Here is a 9,918-nt window from a genome sequence, read left to right as displayed (position 1 = left end):
TGCATAATTTCTTTTACATTTCTTTTATTTAACTGTGCTCCTGGTTTTGCTGAAGTGCTCCAAACAACTGTCCAGTGCAGTGGAAATTTGTAAGCTATTTGAAAAGTAAGAACTCATTTTATCAGCCAGATGGTAGTTAATCCTTTCCGGTTAACTGTAGTAATGACTGCATGAGCACTACTGGATGATAAACATGCTCTTAGAGCCATTCCTGTCTCTGGTCTCACAGCGGGGCTGCAGCTGCCCTGTTCTGAAGGGACATGCAGCTTCCTAAACATTTTGATATGACTACTTCAGTCTGCCTTCTTGAAGTGTTCTTGAGCAATGAGATCTGACTTCACACTTTATTTATATTGTATTTCACAAATACGTCATTTTATGGAATAGAAGGAGCATTTCTCTAAGTATATTCCCACATTTCCCCAGTTTCTGGAAAGATCCTTCCATGAGGTGGCCTGGGACACTCAGACTGCCCAGCAGCTGTGACCAGCAGTCTCAGCTTTCCCCAGTCCATGGCACTTTTACATGTGAGCCCCCAAGGTTCACGTGCCCATTGCAGGCACTCCAGACTCACATGCAGACATGCTCTGTGCACCCCCCATGATGCTGATCCTCAATATTCAGATTATCCAGGAGCAGGCCCTGGCACCCCTGCTCTCACACTGCCTGTGCATTACTACTTTCTTGGACAGTTTTCAAGAGAACAAATTCCAATACAAAATTTGGGTACCATTCTAGACATCGTGTCCTCTTGTTCCAGAAGTCAGGAGATGTAAGACCATGTCAAGGTATGTTTATTTTGGACCAGAAAATTCCTTATCCTAGCTGGTTTTCTACACTCAGACATTCTCATTCATGTAACAGTTATTCTCTATTTCATGTTTTAAACACCATTCTAGTAGACTGTAATTCATATCAATTTGAAATTGAAAAACACAAAATTACTCTTGTGCATTGTGCAAGGGTAACTAATGGCACCAGCAAGGTTCGCGTGCTGTGCCCATCCACCAGAGAGGAACTTCCAAAAACAGGCACAAGAATGGACAAGGCCCAGGGAGCCACCCAAGCATTCCTCTGTAAGAAATGCTTCTGCAGAACACATGCAGGAATTTGCATTATTACTAGATGTGGCATTACAGAATCAATCAGGTTGGAAAAGGCCTCTGAGACCACTGAATCCAACCTATGACCCAACATCACCATGTCAACCACACCACAGCAGTGAGTGCCACATCCAGTCTTCCCTTAAACACCTCCAGGGACAGTGACTCCACCACGTCCCTGGACAGCCCATTCCAATGTCTAATCACCCTTTTTGTGAAGAAATTTCTCCTAATGTCCAACCTGAACCTCAACCACCGGTACAGCTTGTGGCCATGGCCTCTCCTCCTGTTGCTGGTTGTCTGAGAAGAGACTGACCCAGCTACAGCCTCCTTTTGGGCAGTTGTAGAGAGTGAGAAGGTCACCCCTGAGTGTCCTTTTGTTCAGTGTTGCTATTGGACACAAAATGAGTACACAGAATCTTGGTAAGTTCAAAAGAGAAAAAGAGCCAATTTTATTTCTGACCTCACAATATATAGCATTCCAAAAGTGCCAGTGGATTGGAGAATGAAATTACCACCTCTCCAACCACACTGGTCAAACCAACAGTCCATCAATTCTCTCCTCCCACAAAGATGAATGCAAAACAATCATTATTTATATGAACAGTGTGTGAGAACTCTGGTAGAAATATGTAAACATCAGAAGGCATAGAAAATTTTTAAAAGAACTTTAAAACTTTCAAAAGAACTATAAAAGAAATCTTAACACTTTTAAAAATCAGGGCAGCAGTTCAGGCTAAACACCCCCAGCTCCCTCAGCTGTTCCCCTTATGACTTGTGCTCCAGACCCTTCCCCAGTTTCCTTTCTCTCCTCCTGTTTCCATAACAGAAGAAAGCTTTTCAGAGGGGTTATTTGGTAACCTGTTGGTCTGGCAGCAATATGCAGTCTGCCTCACCTTTTGATTTCAGCAGCTTAAAAGCCAACTAACAGGCTAGTCAGAAAATGGCATTTCTGGAAGTAATTTTGCTTCAGTTTAATTCCTTGGTTTTGAAAATCTCCATATCAGTAGCCAACTTGAGGAAAAATATTCAGTCCCACTCTGGTCCACACAATGGAAAGGCATGGCCACAAACAGACATGGCAGCTTCCCTAACCTTTTGCTCTGTAAATTGGATGCAAGAGGTCAGGGCCAAGGGACACTGGTAGATGCCAGGTACAAAAAATTACTGCTTCTTCTCTAGCAACTCCTCCAGTCTTCATCAGAGAACATTAATCTCTGAACTACCAACCCAGAAGTATCACATTAAATACAGAAAATAAAGCTATAAACAGGCAATAGTGCTTACACTTACCTGCAGTATCTGAAATATCATGAGCAAGATTTTATTTTGAAACAGTGCCATTTCATAGCAGCACACAAGAGGCACATCACACAAAGGGAACTTCCAGAATTGAAATATTAAGATTCAGACTCTCTTACTAAATTACAAAGGGCATGCATGGTGATGGATCAAAGAGCTTTGGAGAGTGACAATACTGCCCCAGAAGAGTAATGCCATCTAATGCATCTCAGGAACATGGCTGAGGCACACTCAGGAATACACTCAGGAATACAGTATTATTAGCTGTAGTTATTGTGTAATCCTGGGAAAACTTTGAAGTTGTTTAAGGAAGTACAATAAAGACCCACCATGTTTTGTCTTTCCCAGCTGCTCCTCTTTATGCTTGCTGGGGGAGGAGACAGCTTTACCAGAATGGAGGTGAGGAGTATGTCCTTTTGTTCCATGATTTGCCAGGGCAGCATTACAGAGAATAGCAATGGCAAGTGGAGAATTTCCTCTGTGTCTGGCAGCTCCTGATGGAGTCTGCTGGGGGTTGCCTTGTGGGGGGAGCCCCTCATCCCCAGCATCTGGATAAGCAGGGGCACATGGTGCTGCTGGGGTAGGGGCAGAGACATGGGCAGGAAAGGGCTCATGGGCAGCTGCCTTCTCCTGTGTCCTCTGTGGGCATTCAGCCACGAACACAGGCTGGGAGAGTCCTTTAAAAGCCTTAAAGAGCCCCAGTTGGAGCTTCTGAAGCATCTTGTCTCACCCTCCCTACCCTGAAGAGTCGACAGCCAAACTGAAAGAGTGGAGAGCCTCAGCAGATCATACTGAAAGTTGCTAAAAAAAAAAAAATCCCCCAGAACCATATGAAGTTTGGTGATTCTTACGGTCAGGAAAGAGTTGTTTTGCTGATCTTTCTGAATATGGACACAGTCTTAGAGCTGGCAGGGTTTTGTCATGCTTTAAGGAATAGGTAATTCTTCTGCAAAAATAGTGCCTCATGTCAGCCTTGTCAATGCTCTGGCCCCGACACGGTGGCACCAGTGGGCTACATTTTCAAAATGAGCCACATCCAGGCTTCCTTTACTGGAAGAAAGTGCTCACAGTGTGCAGTGCAACAGTGTGCCCTGGGCAGCTCCCCAAGACACCTGAGGGGAATGGTGGGCTATTGCCTAGCTCTCAGGTGCAAGAGAGTTGTTTTTGTGTTCACTTTCTAATTTTTAATTGTCACCCTCATTTTAAATTACTTTACATCCTAGGCTGCTGACCCAGTCATGACTCATGGTAGCTCCATGGAAAAAGGAGTGTTGGCAGAGACCTCACTGAGACTCCTTGTGATCAGAGGCTCTTGACATAGAGGCCCAAGGTGTGGGATCATTGGCACTAAGGGTTAAGCTGTACTCATGTAAGGCTAACCACTTCTGTGAACCTTCTCTGAATAGTGATGGCAGGAATCAACCAGGCAGTGTTTACCATGAGAGAGAGGAAAGGAAGAAAAAAAGAAGAAAAAAAGAGCAAACAATAACACAATAACAGCACCGTTGGAAAGTAACACAGAGCAGGACCATATTAAGATTTTATTTAATTATTATTTTATTTGTCTTGTTTAAGGCTTAAAAGACTTTAAGATCCAGAAATGTAAAAATCAGAAGGATTCCAGATTACCGAGTGGATATTTCTCCAAGGGCAGAAGCAGGATGTGCTTCAAACTTCCCATGCTTGGAAATGATTTCAGGTGTTCTTAGATGTTTGCATCTACAACATCTTGACAACATTTGCAGGTGTCATTTTTGCTGGCACATATAATTGCAGGCACATTTTATTGTACTTAGATGCCTATTTTATTTTTTCTGGCAAATGAGCAGTTTGACATCTAAATGTGCCTGCAATCAACTATGACATAAACTCTATCTACAGATGTATTTTTGACATAAAATTGGAAATGAAGCTGATGTCCTTTCCAAAAGGACTTCATCCTCACTTTCCTACACTGAAGATAGGAGGTTTTAGGTTTTATAATAATACTAAATCTTTGTCAGCGTGTAGTTAAAATGTATTAGCAATTACATTTAAAAAATATCACCCTGATATTGCTGAAGCCATTGAAAAAGCCAAGGAGCTGCAAGTAGATAAAACAATATTTGATGAAGGTGGCAGCTGGGAGGGAAAACTGTACAGTGTGAGCTCAGCAGGTGGGACTTTGGAGTCACAGTGTGGTCACACTGCCAAAAGCAACACTGCAATTCTCTGGATAGTTTTGGGGTAGTTTCAGAGAAGATTTATGGCATTCTGCTGAATCTATTGTTTCAGTGTAAGGCATAGTAATCACATTTTTGCCAAGTGCTGTATTTTGCCAAGAGCTACTGATATTGTTACAGTTTGCCCTAATGACTCATTTTTCATGGACCTGACTTCATGTTTCTGGTTGCAGTTTCTGGTTATTCAAGTACTGGAACACAAGTCAGTTTTGTTTCCTGGTGCAGATCTCACCAAAGGATCGCTGGTCTGCCAGCACCACTGGGTTTTGGCTCTGCAAGTCACTCTACCATGTCAGCCCACCAGTGGTCTGAAGACTCAGCTGCCCTAAGCTAGAGCATGTAAGGCTGGTTGCAGGCTGGTTTTTAGCCAGCCAACAATAGTTCTGCAATCCCCTATTCTTGCAGCCACAGAGGTGAGAGAAAAGACAGAACATTTCTCTTGATTCAAAACAGAGACTGCCTTGAATGGCGGGAGCTTCCCTCCTCTGAGCACAGGGCCACCAAACAAGTCTACGTTATACTATTTTAATTTTGTATTTTCATTACCTTCCCTCTCCCACAGCCCTTCAGCTGCCAGTTTCCCCACACATCACAAACCCTTTATTTTCACATCTTTCAGTCCTGCCTATACAGATCCATACCATTCACACCAGCATTGTCCTTGTCACTCATATGAATGCTGCCTGGCATTCTTTCTGAAGAAAAACCAAAAATACCTGCTAATTACATGGCTGTAGAACTGCTCATTATTTTCAGAATGAATTCCTTTTTTGTTTGTTTTTTTTTTTAACCTTTCATTGATTCTTGCTCAAAGAGAATGTCCTTGCAGTATTTTTCTTAGTCATTAAATCAGCAAAACTCCCTGAGACATAAATGTGACTTGGTACTGAGCATTTTGGGCTTTCCTTCACTGTTGCTTCTTCTGTGTCTGCATATGGCACACGAGCACACTGTTCTGTGAAAAGATGCCATTTGTATCACAGTGTGACAGAGGAAATTAAAACCCTTTCCTTACCAGTTTCTGGCTGGATCTTTGTAAGGTCACCTTGTCACTGTGCTGATAGAGAACCTTTCAGCTGCACCTGTATGTCTTCACAGTTCTTGAAATAATAGTGAGCTAAATCCAGGAGACCTCTGATAGCAAACTATGATGGTAACTGATTTAATGTGCATAATTTACTATATCATCTTGTAATTGCTATGAATCATTGATACTAAGGCAGTGTCAGAAATGCAGACATTGTGAATTTAAAGGGACCTGCATGTTATTTCTTGGGGGTATATTATCACAGCATCATCTATGAATAATTACTATTTATCATATAATAATTTATCATATTGTCCCTATGCATGCATACATATATACATACACACATGTATACCTATTTGTAATATATACATATGTGATAATGTATATGTCTTATATGTTATATAACAAATGGCATATTAAAATATACAGTTTTATAATGACAAAGCGTTCCTAGCCTTTAGAATTTATTTCTCACATGTTTTGAGAATTATCATTTGATACATGGTCTACTGAACTAGCACTGGTAGTTGAAACTTGTGTGGTACCAAGATAGAAAGTTAAAGAAATACCTGTAAAAAACCTGATGCTGTGAACCATTGTTCTATAATACTTAGGAACACTTACACAGCACTTTTAATTTTCCCAACTTTAAAAATACCTAATTAGTTAACCCTTGCAACATAGTAAGTGCTCAAGTAATTCTCAGATAATAGCAGATATCCAGACAGCCCAACAGGAAATACAACAGAGGGCTCCAGAGACAAGGGGATGGTGGATGGAGCTGTAGGGATGCAGTGCTCCTGTTTGCCTGTGGTCTGACCCAGAGCACGAGTTCCCACAGACAACAGTGGCAGACTGAACAGTAGCTGGTGTTCAGTTACTCCTGTTTTCACTGTGTAACACCAAGGATCATGAAGGATCCTGTGCATGTGATGCAGAGAACTGATCCTGAGACATCCAGTCACTGGCATTTTGTTGGAAGTGAGACAACTGGTGTGCAAGTTACTGACAGAGAGGAGCTCTTCCATGTAGTCTGCAGATGAGTTTCACATACACTATGCCATTATCTACATGCTTCACATTCAGAGCTACACTGCAAAAAGCCACATCTGGCTGGCTGGGAAGCAGCTGTGCCTGTGGTCCACATCTGCAAGGACCATGTTTGTACCCACAGCTTCTTTGGCAAGAAGATTTGCCAGCAGCAATATGAAAAAATACCAGACACATAAAGTACAGAGAGCTTTTCACAACTGAGCAGTGCTGTTTTGCATTAAAGGTATTGGAAGCTGTATGCAGACACGGAAATTCAGACACCAGTCCTTGTCTGCAGGCAGAAATGCCAGCTTTTGTGACAAACTGCACACAGTACTTGAGAGACCTTGTTGGTGCCTCACACGGTCTGCAGCCTTTTGCAGTTAGGGCTGCATGCCAGCCCCTTACTAAAGACAGACATCTGCCCTTTCAGACTTTTCACTCACTGTGGCAGCTGCAGAGAGAGAGGACCAACCAGGTCCTATTCTACTCCTCCTCCTCACCATCCTTGGAAGCAGACTTGGAAATATTGGCTAAGAGCACATGTCCAGCTCATAGGGCAGAAGCACTGGGGTTAGGAGAGGAATGTGTTGCACATCTAAAGCCATGCTTTGGGCCGTCCATCAGAAATGATGTGGGTGCAGTCCCTGATACATCCCCTGGCACTGTTCATTGTACCAGCACAGATGTGCCCAACATGTGTCACTCACAGGCCTCAGGAGCTCAGTGCCACAGCCACAGCCAGGTCCACACATGGTCCAGGACATGGTCTGGGCACTGTAGGGTGCCTGTCAACGTGGGCACAGCCAAGGGATTCCTCCTGTCAGCCCAGGCCTGGTGTAAGTGCACAGGTGGACACCAGGACACTGATTTGAACCCACAAAACCCTAATAATGGCTTTGGATGTGGTTACCTGTGACACGCCCTCCTCTGTGTCAATGGAACTACTGTGCAAGGAAGGCACAGCTGATGGGCTGTGCTGGTGGGCTGTGCTGTCCTAAGGGCTGGGGCACAATGGTGCACTGTACCCATCCCCTCAGTCACCAGATGTCGGAATCTGTGGGTATTGGTGATTCCCAGATTGTAGAAAGTCTCTTTCTGCCCTGTTGCCAAAGAAGTCATAATTCGTCTGTGCTGGTTTCAAGGTTGTTTATTCTGTTTATCTCTAACATGTTCTGCTGCCCTGCCGCAGCTCTGTCCTGCCGGGCAGCGTGTGGGGCTCTGCCCTCAGTGGGATGTTACAAACATTAAATACCAGAAACTACCTGTGCTGGATTTACAATAACGTGCCAATATCTGTCACCTACGTTGAACAGTGTGTCCCCAGCCTAAACCAATAAAAAAATGCCAACACTACAGTGAAACATGGAGGGCATGAAGAAGGAGAAAAAGGACAAGACACACCCAATTCCTCCATCTTGTCCCCTCTGAACCCCTAATCTAGAAACCTAAAATTTTACTTTTGCACCCGTGCCACACTTAATTATTACTCTTATCAAACACTCAGAGCTTGTAATTCATCCTGTAAGATTGAAAACTCTTTTCCATGGACAGAGATCACAGACAGTGTCTCTCAGGGCTCTGTACAGGGGGTTCCTGACCCCTGCCAGGGTCCCAGACCTGCCAGGGCAGCCAGAGGGAAGCCCTGGATTCCCACAACCAGAGTCCAACTGTGTCGTTCCAGATGCTTCAGTGTTTCTTCCTTTACCCCTTCAAGATAGGGAGTGGCTTCTTTGTGACAGCCAGCACAGAAAATGCCCTTGAGAAAACCACGCTGTCTTGCTAACCCCAGAGTCTATTTATTTGCAGACTTCCCTCCCCTCCCGGGAAGCTGCTGGGTAGGAGGTGTTTCTGTGCCAGCTGCCCCCAAGCTCAGCTTGGCCAGCCTTGAACTGCTGCAGGAGCAGGTAACCACAGCTGGGGGAAGAGCTCCTGCCTGTACCCAGGGTTAGGTGCTGGCTGCAGTGTCTGGGGACATAAATATAATAACTCTGCCTTAGGAGAATAGTACATAAATATAATAACTCTGCCTTAGGCCACCCACCCCCCTTGAGTTTGTGATGGATCAGAGTGCGTTCCCAAGGCCTGCAGGGATGCCATCCATCACAGCAGCACAGCAGCAGCCCCCAGGGCAGCCAGTCATGGGATGACAGGTCTGCTGTGTGACACCTAAGATGGGCTTTGGAAAGGTACTCTAGCAAACTGTGTGCAATCTTATTTTCTGTTAAATGAAGGCCCTTCAGAGTTGTGGAAGTACAGAGGAAACATCTGATCTTAATTCTTTCTTTGTATCATCAAAATTGAGAAAGGAAATGAAGCTTTGCTTGCAAATAACTGAAATACAGTCAAGATTATTGTATGTCAAATTATGACTTGCAGTAATCCTTCATCTCCACATTATGAATTCATAAATGGAACTGCAGCATGTTTTTAATTATTAACTACCACATAATGGAGTGGGCAATACAATATCCTAGAGGTTTTCTTTTCTTTTTTTTTTTTTTTTTTCCATATGGGAAATGTCAATTTAAATTCTGGATATGGCTACAAGTTAAAGCAAATTCTCTGTGTTAAAGCAAATTTCAGTGTCACTTCGATATTCTCACAACAAAAGCCTAATTAAAATGAGTTCCTCCAGGAACAATCATGACAGTGCTGCTTTTGTCCATTTTCAAATGCAGATCAACATTTCCCTATGAAGGGATCTTGCACAATGGGTGCATATTAATGTCAGGAATACCACATCCCTCATTCAGAAAAAAAAGAAAATGAATTCTGATGACATCATTCATCTTCCCTGTCAAGTGACCTGCAATGCCTAAATAAATGGATATTTCATAACACGTATTTGTAATTAGAAACAGCTGGAGGATGAGTACAATATTTTCTAGTCAACAACACTGGATTCTAGATGCTTTTTGCTTTAATTCTGTATGTGTTGAATACATCCCCTGCTCAATTACCTCTAAGTGAGATGGACATCAGATGAGTGTGAGCATCAGTTAAGCTAAAGTGCTTTTTATGACTTGATTAGTCTAAAGGAATCTGGAAGTGAATGGAAATGATGCTCTGCTCCAAGGAAAAGTTTCAGTGTGTGCAGATAGGATGAGATCTGCTGTATGGACCATGATATCTTGAGTTGAATTCTCTGAACACATACAGCCATTCCAGAAAATTGTCTTCAACAGAAATGAAACAGTGACAAAACAACCTATGCTGATAACTAGAT

Source organism: Taeniopygia guttata, chromosome 2 (assembly GCF_048771995.1).
Source record: "Taeniopygia guttata chromosome 2, bTaeGut7.mat, whole genome shotgun sequence".
Taxonomy (NCBI): domain Eukaryota; kingdom Metazoa; phylum Chordata; class Aves; order Passeriformes; family Estrildidae; genus Taeniopygia; species Taeniopygia guttata.
This window is presented reverse-complemented; position numbering follows the sequence as displayed.